Source organism: Podarcis liolepis, assembly GCF_965112155.1.
Source record: "Podarcis liolepis genome assembly, chromosome: 16".
Taxonomy (NCBI): Eukaryota; Metazoa; Chordata; class Lepidosauria; order Squamata; family Lacertidae; genus Podarcis; species Podarcis liolepis.
In genome coordinates, this window is record NC_139567.1 from 40,230,182 (window position 1) to 40,249,345 (window position 19,164).

General features: G+C 44.6%; 1 protein-coding gene across 7 annotated transcripts in view; it reads right to left on the bottom strand.

Moving 5' to 3' along the window:
- Positions 1–19,164, bottom strand: part of BRIP1 (BRCA1 interacting DNA helicase 1) — a 225,737-nt gene that overhangs the window by 60,488 nt on the left and 146,085 nt on the right. The window lies entirely within an intron of this gene.

Here is a 19,164-nt window from a genome sequence, read left to right on the forward strand (position 1 = left end):
TGCAACATGATTAATGGAACTGAAGTCAAGGAGAGCTTGTTCCCCGAGGGAAGCTGTTTTCATGTGAACAGCTCCAAGTCTCCATTTTCAATAAAGCTTTGTTGCAGGCTTGGCTTCCGTGGCATCTTTCTATTTTACGACTTGAGCAACCCTCATGGCTGCAATGGCTACAGAGAAAGGCCCGACCTGCTTTGCTGTATTTTAAAAACTTGGGCCCCAAAGAGCCTTGGGGTTGACAAGCCACCCTGCCTTCATATACCACAAGGTGAAAAATAATCCCTGCTAACATTTAATTACTGCATGTGCCAGGCTGGCCCTCAGTATCAAAGACATTCAACACTTCTCCTTCAACATCCCACATCGTTCCTTGATTATACCCCACAACTCCAAAGCTATTTCACTGAAATTGTTATGGTGACGCAGTAGTAAATGGCCTTAGAGGCTCAAATAAGAAGCACCCTGAAGAATCCTGAAGGTGTGACCTGTACTTCTCCTTTTTCTTTCTGCTCTCCTCTGACAGCCGAGCATCTACTCGAAATGACCTGCGGACAATTCGTTTTAGAAGCTGTCGGCACCTTTTCTTTATCAGCCAAAGGAGCGCTTTGCAAAGCACTCCATCTTCCCCCGCATGGTCTGGGTAGCTTTGTGGCAGAGTGTTCCCAGGCCCAAGCTGGCCTAAAGTAGCAGAGTGAGGAATGGCATTAAATCAAGGACAGTATCTTGCATATATGCTGTATTCGTTGCATACACAGCCAAACAGAAAGGAACAGCTGCCAAAAGACTGAACTAGAACACAACTGCAATGTGTTCTTTTTATTTGGATGGCATCGGATCTCAGTGAGAGGGAGAGAGCATGCACTGGCTGTAAATGCAGTTGGGCCGGAAAAAAGGTGAATAGTCAAAATTAGACAGGCACAAAGATTCTAGGCAGAAGGGGGTCAGGCAGTGTCCTCACCCAAGTCCTCATCAAAAGTCAGCATGGCAGAAGGGAACACTGCTGCACAGGATGAACACAGGGCGGAACAGAGTAATGTTGCCCCCACAGAGTCATACCTAGAGGTTGACAAAACCAGCCCCTACCAGGGGTGGAGGCCCAGGTGGAGTGTGACAATCACCCCAGAAATTGCTGTGTGGTACGCCTCTTTGCTTCATCAGTCCAGCTGGGCAAGGTGACTTGGAAGACCCAAATCAGGCCAGGCTAGCTCTACAAACCCACTTCTCCAGGTTTGGTTCATCAGTCCAAGCAACTCATCCTTGAAAGATGCTGCTGAAAAGCTGTACCTTGTCTGCTCTAAAACATGACCGCTAAGTCTGTATTATACCATGGCATCTGCCTCCGGTCCTTTGGATCCTTGTCTGTCCACTTGGGGACCTGACCAATGACCATGTCGCTTGCCCTTGTTCCTGCCACCCGTCTAGAACAGGGGGTGGGGACTCCCGCTCTCATCAGCTGCAGCTAGCATGACCAATGTGTAGGGATGATGGGAGTTGCTCTAGAAGCATCACATATTGTCTTATCCTTTCCTTGTCTACCTCATCTGCCTCCATGGCCTGAGTGTCACCTGATTGGGGGTGAGAGGAGCAAAGCACCCAGAACAAAGCACATTAAAGTTTCATTGATTTCAGTGGGAAAGTTAGGCACACGCCTAGATCCCTTCCGCTAAAATCAATGAGGCTTAAAAAGTGCAAACTTCAGCTGGATTGTGCCCAGGGTTTTGACTGGGTGGGTTTTTTTGTTCTGGGCGGCATGGAAAAGTCTTCATTTCCTGGGTGCCTCGTAGGTCATGCTACCATTAAACAATGGGGGAACCTGTGGAACAGCACAACAGTTTACAAGTTTAAAGACATGCAGATAAAAAAGGGGGGAATTCATCTAAAGCTGTTACAGTGTTGTGTTTTCAAGCAGACATTGTTTTCATTGTATTATTTAAGTATTTGTTCTTTTGTGTATTGCCAAAAGCACTTTGGTAGGGTGGAGAGAGCTTCACAAAGAGAGCCATTATCCCTCCCTTCCTTAGCTTTTATACTCTGGCTGCTCAGAATTACTTTCACAGATCTCCTAGGAACACACTTTAAATTCCATTTTAAGAACTCAAGCCCAAGCCCCTACAAATGCAGCTGGTTTGGGGGTTCCTGATCTAGCCCCTCAGGAAGCAGCTACCGCTACACTGAACCTGAAGCTCGCAATAACAGTAGAAAGAAGGAAATCTCCCCCAATCCCTCGCCCCCCCCCAACCAAAAGGCAAATTTGATATGCAGAAGCCATTATCAGGCTGTGTCCATATAGTATGAACACAGTGATTGGCATTTGAAAACTTTGAACGTGTACATTTAGTATGTGGTGCTCTGAGTATAAAATTCAAGGGAAACATTTTTATACAGACATATAATCAGGGGGTGGTGGTGTAGCAACCATCAAGGGGGCAGATGAGTGTCTTTTATAGCAGGTGTGGGGGACCATTGATCTTCCAGATGTTGCTGAACAGCATCAGTCCCAGCAAGCACTGGCAAATGACCAGGGATGGTGGGAGTTGTAGTTCAGAAGCATCTGGAGGGCCAAAGGTCCCCCACTCCCATTTTATAGAGTTACCTAAGGTACTTCCGTTTGCATCTAGATGGCAGGTGGCTATTAGCTACTATGCTATGGGGCTGGGGGGGGGGTAGGATGGAACGAAACAGTGGGAATGTTGCCAGTGAAGGAGATGGAAGTCTGGAGTTTTGCAGCTGATTGTCAAGATGGAAGCTTGATGCCACCTGCGCAGGGATGGCTAGAAAAGGTTTCCTGTTTGGGTGGGACCTTGCCTAAGCAAGGAGGTCTTCCTGGCTTTGATGTGCTTAAGCGTGGCCCTTTGGTCCCAACTCAAAAGTCACTGGCTGACTTTTGGCTTGCACACCTTGGCTCTGCTTGACCATCAACCACAACAATTTCACTCCTTAGTTCCAGTTCTTGCTTATTCCTCATCTCTGAGTCCTGGCTTCTGGTTCCTGACAACTGCATCATATCAGACAGGTGCCTCTGGCTCAGACCAGACACTCAGACTCTTTCTGTGACAATTGTCCTGCCTCAGCGGTTCCTAGGCTCCCCCCCCCCCATGGATCACTTGAAAATTGCTGATAGTCTTGGTGGACCACTTAATGATTGCTCTTTCTGCCTGTTGTAGCAATTGTGATGTGCTGTACTATGTTGTATGGCTTTAATTGTATTTTTACTGCTTCCTTTATTTCTTATATATTGTATTGCCATTTGAATTCCATATAACTCAACAGAAGTGCGGACCACAGTCTGGGAACTGTGCTACCATAACACACAAGAGCCCTGCTGATCTCACCAAAGTCTCATCAAGTCCAACATCCTACCATAACACACAAGAGCCCTGCTGATCTCACCAAAGTCTCATCGAGTCCAACATCCTATTCTCACAATGGCTAACAAGATGCCTATGGGAATCCCACAAGCAGGCCAGGAGTGCAAAAGCATTTTCCTAGAGTGCCCTGCCATGAATTCACTGCCTTGTTTGGGCAAGGTAGCTCTCTGCCCCATACTGTGGACATGCCACCAGTTCCCTACATGGACTGAACGGCTAGTTTCCTGACTATGATTCCCTGTATCCACTGTGAAGGCAGATGGCATATCTCTGTGAACTATATACACTGGTGCTTTGCAAGGACTGGCTGCTAAAGGTACATTTAAAAAATGAATGAGGTCACATATCTACCAATTCATGGCCTGAGCCAGAATCTGAAGCTACCCAGCTCCAAGATGAGCATGCTCTACTTGGAACCTGTGGCCCTCCTGATGACGACGGACTGCAACAGGTATCATTCCTGACCACTGGACCTCACTGGCTGAGGCTGATGGTAGCTGGAGTTCACCAGCAAGATATACCTACTCATGCTTTAGCAGCTTATCCTGAGTACAAGCAGTTTAGAGTGAAGAGGCACCTTGAATTTTACAGTTTTATAGGACCTGGTGCAGCCTAACCAATTTGTGGGTCAGCTGGCAGCATTCAGGCTGGAGCTGCAATGTGGGGCAGGGGTGGGGAGCTGGTGGCCCTACAAAGATTGCTGAAATCCCATCAGCCCCAGTCAATGGTCAGGGAAGGTTGCTGCTGGAATTTAAAAAAAACAACAAATCTGGAGGGACACAGGATAGTAACCCCTGGCCTAGAGTGTGCCCATAATCTAGAGAGACTAAACACCCTGGTTTGTTGAAAGGCCAGACTTTTCGTGTCTCAGGGGACTGGCTGTTGGAGGCTGGAAAACCAAGCCACCCTGGTTACCTCTACACCTAATAATAATAATAATAATAATAATAATAATAATAATAATAATTTATTATTTATACCCCACCCATCTGGCTGAGTTTCCCCAGCCACTCTGGGTGGCTCCCAATCAAGTGTTAAAACCAGTACAGCGTTAAATATTAAAAACTTCCCTGAACAGGGCTGCCTTCAGATGTCTTTTAAAGATAGGATAGCTGCTTATTTCCTTCACATCTGAAGGGAGGGTGTTCCACAGGTTGGGCCCCACTACCGAGAAGGCCCTCTGTCTGGTTCCTGTAACCTCACTTCTCGCAATGAGGGAACCGCCAGAAGGCCCTTGGCACTGGATCTCAGTGTCACTCTGCAAAATATTAACGCTTCGTGGAAGCAGAATGCACTTATGAAAAAAAGCAAAATGGCAAACAAAGTAAACACACATTTTCTGAGAGCCACAGATCAGCAGAAGGAGCTTATCTTTCTAAGGTAAGGGCACCACGTGTTGTCAGACTGCAACTTCCATGACCCCTGACATTGGTCACGCCAGCTAGGGTTGACAGAAGTTGGGAGTCCTACAATATGTGGAGGACAGCATGTTGGCAACCCCAGATCTCTCTGGCCTCCAGCCTAAAGGGAGGCTCCACCAGGAATATAGGGAACAAAGCTTTCCCCTTTAGAAAGACAAAACTCTCTGAATACTGGTGAGAGGTCTCCATATTCAATAGCAATGTTAGCACACCTGCCAAAACATCTTTTCTATTAGTGTTTATATTCAATTCTTTGCTTTGCTTTCACATTATAGGAAACAGCTTACAAAGGTACCTTTGTCCTCCTACCAGCACCATTGGTAGCTTTTGAACATCTTGCTTATGTCTCCTCTTTGGATGGGCACACACAAAGTCTATTATCCGCAATTCACTGTTCTCGAAAACCTGTGAAAAGTTCAGCGTAGCAGGTGACTGAATGAAAGCGGCTCCCAAAACATTACAACTTTTGTGTCAGCCGAAGGGCGTTGCCCCAAAGACCGAGCCACTGAATACTCTCTCATGCATCATGACTTCCCCACATTAAAGCCTGAGCTAATACCAGACGGAGCTTTTATATACTGTGCATGGAGGAAAATTAGGCAGCCCCTTTCATGTGCAAGGTATTTACCAAGAGAGGATCAAGCTTTTGTTGCTCAGCAGAAGTGATGACAATGGAAGAACAACATTAAGTGAGCAGTGCCAAGTGCGCTGCGATTGTGGTGAATCATTCGGGAGCATTTGAAAGACGTCGAGTCGGCTGGCTTTGAACTTCCCCTCGCTACGAATGTGGGTGGTGTGCAACGCAGGGGCCAGAGGGAAAGCAAACGGCGGGTACACCAGATAACAGATGGCAATGAACGCAAGGACATATTCTGAGCCTGTTGGGTCAGGCCAATGGCCCGTCCAGTCCAGCATCCTGTTCTCACAGTGGCTGACCAGATGAACTGAATATGAGCATAATACCACTCCAACCACCTGTGATTCCCAGCAGCTAGTGGTCAGAGGAATACTGCTTCTGATAGTGCAAGAAGAACACAGCCATTGTGGCTAGCAGCCACTGACAGCCTTGTCATTCACGAATTTGTCCAAAACTCTTTTAAAGCCAGACAAGTTGGTATACTGCCTATTGTGGGAATGAACCCCATAGTTTAACTATACACTACATGAAGTATTTTCTTTTGTTTGTCCTGAATCTTCTAACATTCCAGTGGTGGTTAAAAAACCTGTGTCCCTCTAGATATTGTTGGATTACTGCTCACACCTTCCCTCACCATTGGCCATGGTGGCTGCAGCTGATGGGAGTTGGCACCCAAACATTTCTAGAGACACAGGTTCTCCCCATCCCAATGCGATCAGGCAAGGCAGCTCCTCTGACCTATTCTGCCCATGGCTCTGTCAACCCCTTCCTTCCCCACTGTGAGGCATACATGCAGGTCTGAAATTTTACAATAAGGGAACTACCTGCCATCAAGTCAGCTCCACTGGCCCATCCAGCTCAGTACTGTCTACACTGCCTGGCAGCAGCTCTCCCAAGATTTCAGATAAGGTTCTCCCCCATCCCTAACATGGTGATCCCAAGGACTGAACCAGGGACCTTCAGCATGCAAAGCAGATGTTCTACCACTGAGCTATGGCCCTTCCCTACAAGGTTGGGTAGGAGAGGAGAACAAGCAAGAGAAACTGCTGCATTGGGTTATTTAAAGGCAATGTGCATGTGATCTAAGGTTCCCAGGTAGCAGCCCTGGACTCAAGTTCAATTCCTGGCATCTGCAGTTACGAGCAACATGGATTGGGAGGCCTTTGCCTGAGCAATCATCAAGTCAGAGTTCACAACAGAGTTAGAGATGGGCCAACAATCTGTTATAAGTGTGTGTGATGGTAGCCCCTTCTCTTCTTCCTCCGTGAATTTGCCTAATTCCTTTCTCTCACCATTAAAGTAGTGGACACTAGATAGCATGACAATGAATGCCGTCAGTTAATTATACTCTGTATTGTGAAGAAAGGCTTTCCTTTTGCCTGCCAGTCAGTTTCATTGCATAAACTTGAGTCTCAGTATTATAAATACAAGAGAGAGCACGGACGCTAGTACTCCCTTACGTGTTCTCTCTCCACCATGCATAAAGTCTTCCATCATTATTACAGTGGTGCACACAATGTTTTTTTAAGGCTCCAGGACACATCTCCTCATAGGCAACCTTTCGGGAGGACATGCATGGCAGTGATGGGCAGGGCCAGAGACAAAGAGCAGGTGGAGCCACAGAGACAACTTGGACCTTTGTACTGTATTCTATGTTCCAGCAACACAGTCAGAGGGTTCAACATAACCACCCTCATCTCTACAGCCAGGTGAGAATGAGGTATTATAACAGTTCAAAGGCAAATTGCAGCAAGGCAAAAGCACTCAGAGAAGGCTATGGAGCCGTGGTGAGGCCTCAAGGGCAGAGTATGGCTTGGGGTTAGGAATGGGAGGGAGATTTGATTCAGTTTGCATTTAAAGTCAAATTTACCTAATCCACATTTTCCAAAACCACAAGTAAACTTAAACACCGGCTATTCTTTGAAATTTGCACTTATCCAAATTTTGTAATGCAGTTTGTCAACCAAACAATGTGCACAAAAATGCATATACCAGGGTAAAGCATACACATAAATATTTGTGAAGATAACATGCAAAAAAGGGGGAAATTGCTTTGCAAAAACGTGTATATTAGAAAAAAAATTATGCTCAAATAATGAATTTTCCTGATTACGTGTTTTTTAAAATGCAAACTGATGTGGAAATGTGAAAAGCGGAATTTAAGGTTGGAAAAACAGAAACTGAGAGAAACCAAAATTGACATATTCACCCATCCCAACCTGGGATGAGTCCCAGGGACCAGGAGGAAAGGGTCACATTCAGTTTCCTGGCAAACAGGAAAGACAAATTAAGAAAACAACCATGGCTGCTTTCTCACTTGGTCACTGCTTCTCCTAAAGATGACACAGATTTTACTCTTAGAGCAAGGTAAAGTCACAATGGTTAAAATATAGTGTCAGGTGGGTATCATTCCATGCCATGCACCTCCCTTGCTGCTGATTTTTCAGTCTTAACATGCGTCAAAAAAGAAAACTAAAGTACCAACCTGGATGCATAACACTAATGTATTTGCTACTTCAAAAAACATCCATGGCTTGGAGGAATGAACAGCCTTTGGGGGGAGACACAAAAGGTTTATCCATCACCATTAAAACACAATAGTTGCTCGTTCTCTTAAAAATGTCTTCAAAGGGGTAGATGCAGTGTTTTTAACAACAGCCGTAACAACACCTGGGTTCCCAGTCAGTCTGCTCCAACACAATGATAAAAACACATTCCATTAAAACTCCAGGAGGGAACAGAACAGCATCAAAGTTCTGAAGGACACTGAGCGGAAGCAATGGGAGAGAGAAAGAGAGCACACAGTGGACTTAAGGGGGTAAAATGTTGGGTTTAGAGTTCTTTTCTACTTCGGTGTTCCCTTTTTTCCTTAACAGAAAAGCAGATATAAAACACATTGGGATCTGTTTCTAAAAGGCAGCATCAAAAACCCATTTCCTAATGTTGGCACTTGCAGTCATCTTTTGCAATTGGTACCAGCCTAGCAAGTGATCCTGGGAGCTCACCACGGTTCCAGTTTTGAACTAGTGCTCCGAACGGAGGTCTTGTCTACCAAAATGATTGAAGGGCAGGAGAACTCTGCTATGATGAACGGTTATAGCATTTGGGGCTTTTGCGTTTAGAAAAGAAAGGCAAAATGAACTGTCGTCATGACGACAGAGGTGCATAAGTTTATGGAGAAAGTGTGTGCAAGTAGTTTTTCTCCTTCCCACGTAATACTAGAAGCCAAGGGGCTGTCCTGTGTTGGAAGATTCAGCACAGACTAAAGGAAAGACTTCTTCACGTAGCACATAGTTCAACTATGGAATTTGTTCCTACTAGGGGAAGTGATGGTCACCCAATTGGCTGCCTCCATTGTTAGAGGAAGTATGCTTCTGACTAGCTGTTGCTAGAAACTGCAGGAGAGCAGAGTGTTGTGCTCAGGGGTCCTGCTTGCAGGCCTCTCAGAGGCAGCTGGTTTGCCAACAGGAGATCAGGATACTGGAACAGATCCTTCAGCCCAATCCACCAGGGCTCTTCTTAGGTTCTGAGACCAATTGTCAATTTAGCCTGATTTTATCTTTATTGACTGGAACCAGCTCTCCAGGCTTTCAGACAAGAGTTCATTCCCAGCTCTATCTAGAGATGCCAGGGAGAAACACATTTGAATTTTTTCAGTGTTCCAGGGGATTGTTGATCTGGAAGCTACTGGTTATCACTGCCCCCCCCCCCGTAATTTCAGCGTTAGGATGGAAGAACAAAGCCAGGAACTCTTGTTAAGCACAGAAAAACAGATTTGGAGTCTGACAGCTCTAAGCTTCCTTCTGCCAACCTTGGAGATGAAGCTTATTTGTTTATCCCATTTGGATCCCACCCTCCCTCTGAAGAGCTTAGGCAGGCGTTCCAGCCTCACCGTATCCCTGTAAAGAAGGGGCTGGGACCTCTTTTCAGCCCAAGGGTTGCCAGCCAATATTCAATGAAAGCCATCAGACGAAGGAAAATTAGTGCTTTGCTGCCACCTACAGTTGTGTAAAAAAATCCTGCCGTTGTTTGATTTGTTGTGCTCACTGGCAAGATGAGCTTGTCAGCAAAAAGAAAATGAGCTCTGCTGCATTCCATTTGGGCACTTCTGGTCTAACACTGAACTGCTCACCCCACTGTTAGTATCACTGGGTGCTACTATTTCAATATTACTGGACACTCAGGCTGTGGATGACGGCCAAACTGAATAGGAAGCTAAATAAGTCTTTAGTAACCAGATTTTTAGAAGTAGAACTAACCAGATTTTTAGAAGCAGGTGCAGCCCCCAACCCCAACAATATCTGAGATTGCAGCATGTACTGTTTGGTTTGCCTTCCTCCAAAATCTACATTATTCGCCTTGCTGTCTGCTGTGGCAAAATTACATAACTTACGTAATTCACGTAATTCATTACTTTGTCATCATGTTATTCCACCCTGTTCCTTCCAGTGTAAAGGAAACACAATGCAAATGTGAAAGGGAGGGGACAGAAATGAAATCAATTATGTGCCATTTGCAGGCTGAAAGCAACAGCAGTAGTGAATGCCAACTGTATTTGCTTGATAGAGTTCCGTTCAGGACGTGGGACGATTAAAAACAACAGCAATTCCTATTTCTGTTTTCATTGGAATTCTCCAGAATCCTTATCCCACAACAGTATTGTTTGCCCTGGGAGAGAAGCTTGCAAATGGAAGCCTTCTTCTGGGGCTAACAGCAGCTGCAAAGTTCTGGTGGGTGGGACCATGGAAGAGGAGAAGAGGGTTCATCCTCTTCTCTCCACGCACTGTAGCCTCCATGGAAAGGGAGAGGAAGACAATGGGCTGCCTTGTACCAGGTGAGACTATTTATCCATTTAGCCCAGTTCTGGCTACTCTGGCTCGTAGTGCTATAGGGTGTCAGGCAGCAATCTCTCTCACCAGTTGCTACCTGATTCCCTTTTTATCTGGAGACATCCAGGATTGAACTTTGGGACCTTCTGCATGGATAGAACTATGTACCATTGAACTATGGTCCCCTTTCTACCATCTAGTTGTACACTCATCTTTCTGGCGGTGACCAATCTGATGGCCCCTCGTTAGCTCACATGGAGAGTAAAACAGAGATTTGTTTTAAAGGAGTACTGACACAGTGGAATCACAGACAGCTTTAGTAAAGAGAACGCCAGCAAGGCTACACTTCTCCCAGCTGAAACTCTTGGCCATTTCAACAAGGTTTTGAAAGTTGTGCAGAATTAGATTTCTTTCAAAAGGATCAAGCATCTACATAACCACCTTCCCTCCTTTCTCAGTCTTTGATCAAGAGCTTATTCCTATAAAAACTAAAACGAGGTTGGAGAGCACATGGGCTGATTGTCTAGAATAAACCTTTTCTATTCTCTAGGCATGTTGTTTTTTTGATCCCCTTTTGTTTTCCAAGTCAAAAGACACATTATCTGAAATGACTTGCAAAATTCGGAACAAATATTCACAAGGCTTTGAATGAACTCTTCCCAACCCCTCACTCATCTTTCAGCGTTGCAGAAAATACTCTTATTTTATCCCTGTGCTTTAAAACAAACAGAAAAGGTTGCCAGCTGAAGCTCTCAAGATGGTAGGACCGAGATTTATATCAGAGGGTTGTGGGGGGGGGGTGAATCCTCCAACAGGCCAACAACTGTCAACAGTTTAAGCGGCTGCTGTTTGGTCAAGTGAGTTTGCATACAGCAGTGATAAAGGGGGGGGGGAGAGAATGAAATCAAAGGAGTACAATGTAAACATTTTACAGTTTACATTTAATAAATCCAAATTAAACATCCAGATTCGCCCTGAAAACAGGTCAGGAGGTTGTACGGTAGAAGTGGATCAAAACCCAACTCTGGAAGCCTTAACAAGCAATATTTAGCGTAAAATCTGCTTCAGTTAAAATGCAACGGCATCCCCCTTCTACTTGCTTGACAGCATGAGCCTAGGCAAGTTTACCTGGAAGTAAGTCCTAGTGTGTCCAATGGGATTTGCTCCCTGATAATCATGGCCAGGATGGCAGCAACTTGTTCCTAAATGCATAATTTTAAATGATTTATTAAAAGGTTGAAAAGGGGAAGGAGGCAATATTCAGCTAGAATGGAGAACTTGTGGCCTTCCAGGTGCTGTTGAAAAACTACAACTCTCATCACTGGTTGGGCCAAGGATGATGGGAGTGGAAGTCCAACAAATATCTGAAGGACCATAGGCTTCCTCACCCCAGGTATTCATGGTTCACCCGAGTTCTATTTTCCTGTTCTTCTCTATTTTATCTGCTGTTGATCCTGTGCAGCCAGCATGGCTGCGTCTGATGGGAGCTGTAGTCCATTTGTGTAGTGGTTCAGGGTTGCAGAGGGTCTAAGACCTGTTACTATTTCTGCAGCAGGGTCTCTGTCCCCAGTGTCCTAGAGCTGTCCAATCACCATGAAACGGGAGCTTTTTAGCTACTGTATGCTCCAAAGCTTGCCATTGAGGAAGACTGAAAACACAAGGTGCTTCATTTTCAAGACAATAGTGCAAGTTTTGTTATATACAATGGGAATTCACAGAAAGCACAGGTAACTTCAAAAGACAATATTGCAGCACTCCAAATCATTTGCCTACGTACACACAGAGAAAATAGTAGGCCTGCATGAAAGGCAAAACATGAACACCTGCATTGATTGTTTTGTGCTGCTAACGGAGCAGTTTGACTTCACCCCCCAGAGGCGCACTCCATTGTCTCTTGAGACAGACAGATGCCTACAACAACAAAAATTAGATTATTGTATAACCTTGGAAGGGATGTGGCTGTGCGAAAGTGTCAACTGTGCTTCAGTTCTTCCCATTTACTTACACATCTAAAATGGCTTTGCAGCACACAACACATCCCATTTTATTTTATTCTATAATCAGATGTACCTGTAGGATTACAGTGATTGCAACCAATTCTAGTATCTAAAATAACATCTCACATATATGTATCATCCTGCAGGATTACTATGGCTGCAGATCAGCTCAGCTACTCAAGAGCAGCACATATGTATTTAAAGGAACCATACGGAAAGATGCAGCCATAAAGAAATAATACAACAGGTGGCAACATAAACACACCCACCCACTGCAAAATTGGGCCTATGAGAGTGATTAGCGATTGCTTAAATTAAGCCTCCTTTTCTGAGTGACCAGAATTATATGTGAATGCTTTACTCCTTTTCTCTGCCCTAAACTCCCCTTCATGGTATTGAACCTGTAAACCACACCAAAAGCTTACTCGGCCCCCTATCCACTACTGTCCTCAGCCATCTTGTGAAACTTCCAAACTTACAATCTTAATGACATTTTAGAAATACTTTTTAAAACCCCAAGAATTGAGTGCAGTCTGATTGACATGGCTTGGATTTCTGCTGTCAATCAATAGGAATCCATATGGCACCTGTTTACAATGATCACAAGTCACTCACCATCAGCATCATCATAAATCTTGGACAATAACTAACTGGGACCCATGGCCCACATTTCTTTACATACAATTTTTACTGCCTTGATGTTCTTTAGAGCTGGCATGTCAACATGTAAGACGGGGTTATAGTGTACTGCCCTTGCCTCCGGGCAGTGCAACAACATTAGACTAGACTAGTTCTCAAATGGCAACCAGAGATATCCCCCCCCCCCGCCCTTAATCTGCTGTTCCTTCTCCCTCCTCTGGCACTCAGTTTTACAGCTGTTTGTATTGATTTTGCAATTTTCCATCGTTTGAATTCCTGCCTCTTTTCCAAGAGACGTGTGAATCTCGTTAAATGTTGTTGCGGAACTATTAGCAAACACCCATCTCTTGATTCCTTCATGGTTTTTTTTGGCATGCCCTTCTGTCCTCGTCTACTTTCCCCATAAATTACCGAGTCCTGAAAAGACAGCAGCCCCAAAGAAGAACGCCTATACGCTTTGCAAAGCCCCAAATGCTAGATGCAGAGAAGGCTACATACGGTTTTATCATATGCTTGTAAAACACACATGTAAGGCTGCCATGCTAGAACAGGGTGTTTGGTCTGGGATCACCAGATCCCTGTTCAGCCACGAATATCACCTGGACTACCAGGAAAGGACTATAGCTCAGTGGTAGAGCACTTGCTTTGCACTGGTGGCCCTAGGTTCAATACTTAGAATTTATTTATTAATGTAGCAGTTCCCCATATTCCTGCTTTACACTGTCAGACTATTGGTCCACTTCTCTTAGAAGTATATTGTTCATTAGATATGGTAGATGTACTTTTTATCCTCTAATGGCGTTTAATATGTGTTCTAATGGATTATTTTATGTTGTATGCTACCTTGATAACTTCTGGTTTGATGGCAGTATATAAACAATTATATTAATTTTTGGTGTTTAATGTTTTAGGGGATTGTCTTAATATGTATTACATTGTCTTGGTAGCTTCTGGTTCAAAGGCAGTGAATGAATGATTTTAATAATAATCTGGATGGTGGTGGCTGGGATAGAAACATAGCTGAGTTAATAACAGGAGGTGAGAGCAGGAAGATAGCCTTGCAGCTTAGAAGCATTCACAGGGAACTTTTTTGGCTTAACATCGTCAAATGAATACAAAGGTCAGCTTTATTCAACCCTCTCCACCCCCAGTCCTTGAAAGTGTAAAAATAAAAGTCTGGAAGCAATCGTCGCTAGCTATTATTCCTTCAGCCTGTAATGCAGTGGAGTGATAAAAAAGAAAAGAAGGATTGACTCTTATGGAGTAAAGAGCCAGAGAAAGGCGCTATATTATGCATGAGCCATAACGTTTTGTCCTGCATAAGCAAATCTAATGTACTTAACCCGGCTTGTGCACTAGCAGATCACATCTGCACATTTTTTCGTGCTGACACTCCAATACATAAAACAAGCCATCCGCAGATCTCGCTCAATTATTTTCCACGTCTGTTTCGACACCACCCACCTCTTCCATCAGAAGGGCAGAGAACATGCTTTCCATGTACGAGGTCCTGAGTTCAATCCCTGGTGCCTTTCAGTTAAAGGTGATGGGGAAGATTCTCTGCCAGAGACCAGACAGCCATTGCCAGTTAGAATAGACAAAACTGGGCTAGATGGATGGATAGTCTGAACTGGAATAAGGTAGTCAATTACAGACATCTAGATCACTTCTGCAGTTCAGTTTCAAGTCAAGGCCCGATACTCAATACTCTAAGTCTTTCCATACATCTAGAAAACTGCATGTTTCAACAAGGTCAGCCAGTCTGGCCCATGACGTTGGACTCTGTAAAGGGCAATGACTTCTATCCAGCGAGTTATTTGGCCCTTGTTGATGTCACCACCCCCTATTACATTTCCATGAGCAAAGATGCAAAGTGAGCCCAAAATGGCCTTTAAAAATTGATAAGGGCTTTATGGAGCTTCTAGACTTATGTATCAGTTTCATCTGGCTCTGTCAAAATGCTAGTCAATTTCCCGCTCTTGTCTGATTTATTGCTGCCGCACACCATATTTGCATCACTCTCCTCATCTGACAGTTCTGTCAGGGCCAGGCTCCACTCTTGGTTAGTACTGACTCAATGAATTTTAGCTCTCCTCCAGTCCACTTTCTGCTGTGTTACCTACAGTCAGCTCTTTCTAGGAGCAATCTCCACACTGTTTAGTTAGCTCCTAGTTCACTTATAGCCCCAAGGCTTTGGGAGAATTGGATATAAGCCACCATTTTGCTTGCATGCAGGCCATGCCCCTATATTGAGACCAAACAAAACCCAGAATGGTTTCCAACTGGAAAACTGGGAATGAAATATTCAGTCAAGTTCATCGAAGAATTGGCAACACTCCTTTCATTTACTAGGAAATTGGGGAGTGGGGAGTTGAGTAATCTGGGGTTGATTCTTTTCTATCAGTCCAGGGGGAAAGCATATGATGTTCTGTCTCCTAGCCTATGGCAAAGCGGCTGTATCAAAGTTGATGCCAGATTCTGGGTGGCCTTTGGGAAAATTAGACCAAGGGTGCTATGAAAACTGTGGAAATATTGGAGATAGGGCGCACTTTCACATGCAACTGGCTAGCTCAGAGGCAGCTCATGTAATGGTGACATGGTCAGGCGATGCCAACGCCCAATATGTGTAACAGACTTCAAGGGACTCTCTCTGCATGAACCTAGCCATGTTGGAGGCAGCTTAGCTAGGTCCCATGTAAAGAAGAAGAAGAAGAAGAAGAAGAAGAAGAAGAAGAAGAAGAAGAAGAGGAGGAGTTTGGATTTGATATCCCGCTTTATCACTACCCAAAGGAGTCGCAAAGCGGCTAACAATTTCCTTTCCCTTCTTCCCCCACAACAAACACCCTGTGAGGTGAGTGGGGCTGAGAGACTTCAAAGAAGTGTGACTAGCCCAAAGTCACCCAGCAGCTGCAGGCGGAGGAGCGGAGACGCGAACCCGGTTCCCCAGATTACGAGTCTACTGCTCTTAACCACTACACCACACTGAGAGCAAAGATGATTACACCGGTTGTTGGTGAACTAGGGCAGCGGTAATGAACATGTTTCAGCCAGTAGGCTGCATTCTCCCATAAGCAACCTTAGGAGGGCCACTTGCCAAGGATGGGCAGGGACAGAGGCCAAAGTGGCTGGGGCAATTGATGTGACACTTACCTTTTCCCAGCCACACAAAAGCCAGAGGTTTCTCAACTCCCACCCCTCCATCGAGGCAGGCAAGCGGTATTATCGTAGTTCAAAGACACATCCCAGCCAGGCAAAAACACTTGAGGAGGGTGTGTGGCTGGGCTGGAGAAGAGTGTGGCTTGGGCGATAGGCGTGGTTGGAGAAGAGCCCTGAGGGCCAGATAGAGAGGTCTGGAGGGCTGCATTAAGTCACCGGGCCTGAGGCTTCCCACCTCTGAACTAAAGTGCAGATAAGTCTAATAGATCACACGGCCTCAATGCGACACACAGGAGTCCATACTGCCTCCCTCTCCTCTAAGCAACACATCGTGCTTTCTCTTGTCCTCATCTGTCAACTGACTGACTGCTCTGAACACTAATTTTGCACAGCAATTAGCTCACCACTTCCAAGTTCCCCTCCTCGGTGCCCGAACATGTCTTTGCTTTTCAGCAGACACTGCTCTCTTTTATTGGCTTAAGAGCAACTTAGCGGTGACTCATCTTTGCATGAAAGACAGATGTCATCTCCAGTTTGGTTAAGCATTAACCTTGCTCTTTGGTAGCAGCCAGTGTTCCCTACCCACTCAATGCCTTTCTAACACACACACACAAAATCAAACACATCATTCATTGTGACCTTAGTCAAAGAGGCTGATGAAAGTAAACACCTGCGCTAAGCCGTAGCTGGAGAGGTATTTGATCTCAAGCTTTGCTCTTCATTTGAACTAGGACGCTCTTTGACAAGGCAACCAGCCTCTCCCAGGGTGGTGTATGTGCCTCCCCGACTCTTGTTGTTAGCACTAAAATACTTAAATCTCCTATTGTGAATCCTATCAATAATCACGTTTGGGCTCCTTTTAAAAATATCTATCTTATCGTGTACTGTCTTTTAGCCTGTGAGCTCATACCTGCTCTAATCCTCTGAAGATGAATGACATACAAGTTCTAATGCCGCCAGATCCTGTTACTAACAATTACCAGTTTTTCCTCCGTATTTTCACAGCACTTAAGGACACAAGGAAGGGAAAGGAGGGGAGGGCTTTCTTCAAAAAGAAGAGATCAATAGCAGTTCAGAGCCAACGATGTTGTATTTTGTTGGATTAAAAGTGTTTAGCCATGATCTCTTCCAGCGAGACATGAAGTGTTGCATCAATGAAAATATACAGTAGTCACACCAAACAAAACACACCAAAAGGGCAAAGGAAACAATGGAAGGATTACCTTTAAACAACACATTAAAGCATGTAAATAAAGGGTTGGCAGCAGCCGGGGGAGGAAACTCAGCAAGTCAGATCCTGTGTGTCTCCGCCCCCCTCCCCCAAAATACATGTTCAATGTCTCAATATTTAAAAGTTTTCTTCGAATTAGTATGATTTCTAAATTATGGAGTGTTTCTAGATAGCCTCAAAAAGACACAACAGAGCAAGCTATGTGAAATTGTGTGGCCATTTCCCTCCAACCACCAGTCCTTTCTGCAAACGAATGCAGTTGGATTTATTTACATAATGTATATCAAATATCTTGGATATAAACTTATGTTCCCAGAGTGGCTAATGAAGTAGCAAGATACAATAAAAGTAAACATAAAATGAGAAGCAAAAGCAAGGCGTACAACCTAACATAACAAACTAAAAACAATGGTTTGAACCTGGCTATTCCCCACCCCACCTCCCGACCATAGTTTAAACAAAGCCACAATATTGAGTTTTGATCCCATGGGGAAGTGTAGTTAAGTTTTAAAATGATGCTCTTTTTATTGCTGTTTTCGTTTGGGTTTCATTTTTTATTTAATCTTCTGCTCAGGTTAGCTTGGTGCAGATGTAACAGGAAACGATGGTTTCCTGCTATAAGAGCGAACTTTCTGTTCACATAGGAAGCTGCCTCATCCCAAGTAAGGCCATTGGTCCATCTCGCTCGCTACTGCCTGCACTGATGGCCAGTGGCTCTCCATAGCTTCACACAGGGAGCGTTCCCATCCCTCCCAGGGATTGAATCTGAGACCTTCTGCATTCCAAGGAGATTCCCTGCCACTGAGCTAGGTCTCTCCATCCCTCCCTTGTGCTGGTGGAGACTGAAAGCTTCCGCTCTTTAGCTTATTTATCTGGACACAGGCAATCAAGGCAGTTTACGAATAAAAATAGGAATCTGCTTAACAAGTCACCAACAAGTACAAGGGGAATATATGAATTTTAAAATAATAATAATCATAATAGACCCGTTCCAGCCAAATAGGGTTCATTCCAGAGGTGAGTGAGCATTTTAGAGAGCAACTTTAACCATGGAGAGTAACTATATTAAACTACATTCTCCTCCAAAGCACAGGAGGCAAATTAATATCCAATTCACATCAGACTACCCGGCATAAAACACAGTTAATAGGAATATGTGGTAGAATAAAAAAATAAAATAAAACCGAGGAGCAGACAACTTTGGTATGCTAACAAAATTTTTACAATCCGTAGTATAGTTATTATTTTTATTATACCGTCCTGATGGATTTATTTTCTTCCTTCTCTATAAACCTCTTACATCCAAGATGGATATTAAAGGGGATATGTGAGAAATAAACTAGCCAGAAAATCCTTTTATCAATACTAGACCCCCCGGGCCAAACCCTTGCAGCCATATGGAACGGAAGCACATGCCAATAAGCTAGTGGGAAGAGTTACGCAAAGTACTTCCAAGACGAGTCTGTAAAAGAGTTTCTAGGAGTTACGGGGACACAGCTGAGTGTATGCAGCTCTTGGAGAAAAGAGATTGCTACAGGGCCACTTTCACTGCCCTGGTAACCACCAGATGCCTTGGACTCCACCTCCCATCATTCCCGACTGTTGGCCATGCTGGCTGGAACTGATGGGAGTCCCAACAGCATTTGGGGGACACCAGATTCCCCACCCCCTGATTTAGAAGAGGAACCTGCCCTTGAAGCTCAGGAAAGTTTTTGCTGCTAGCTATATGTAGGCTCACTGTGGCATCACAGGTTGTTACATCAGAGCAGCTGAGCCCAATACCAGTCAGAGGGGTGGGTGATAAGCTTGGGCATTTGGTTACCCTCATTTGGTAACAAAGGCCCAGTGCGAAATCAAAAAGCCTTTTGTGGGACCACTAGGGAACTGCA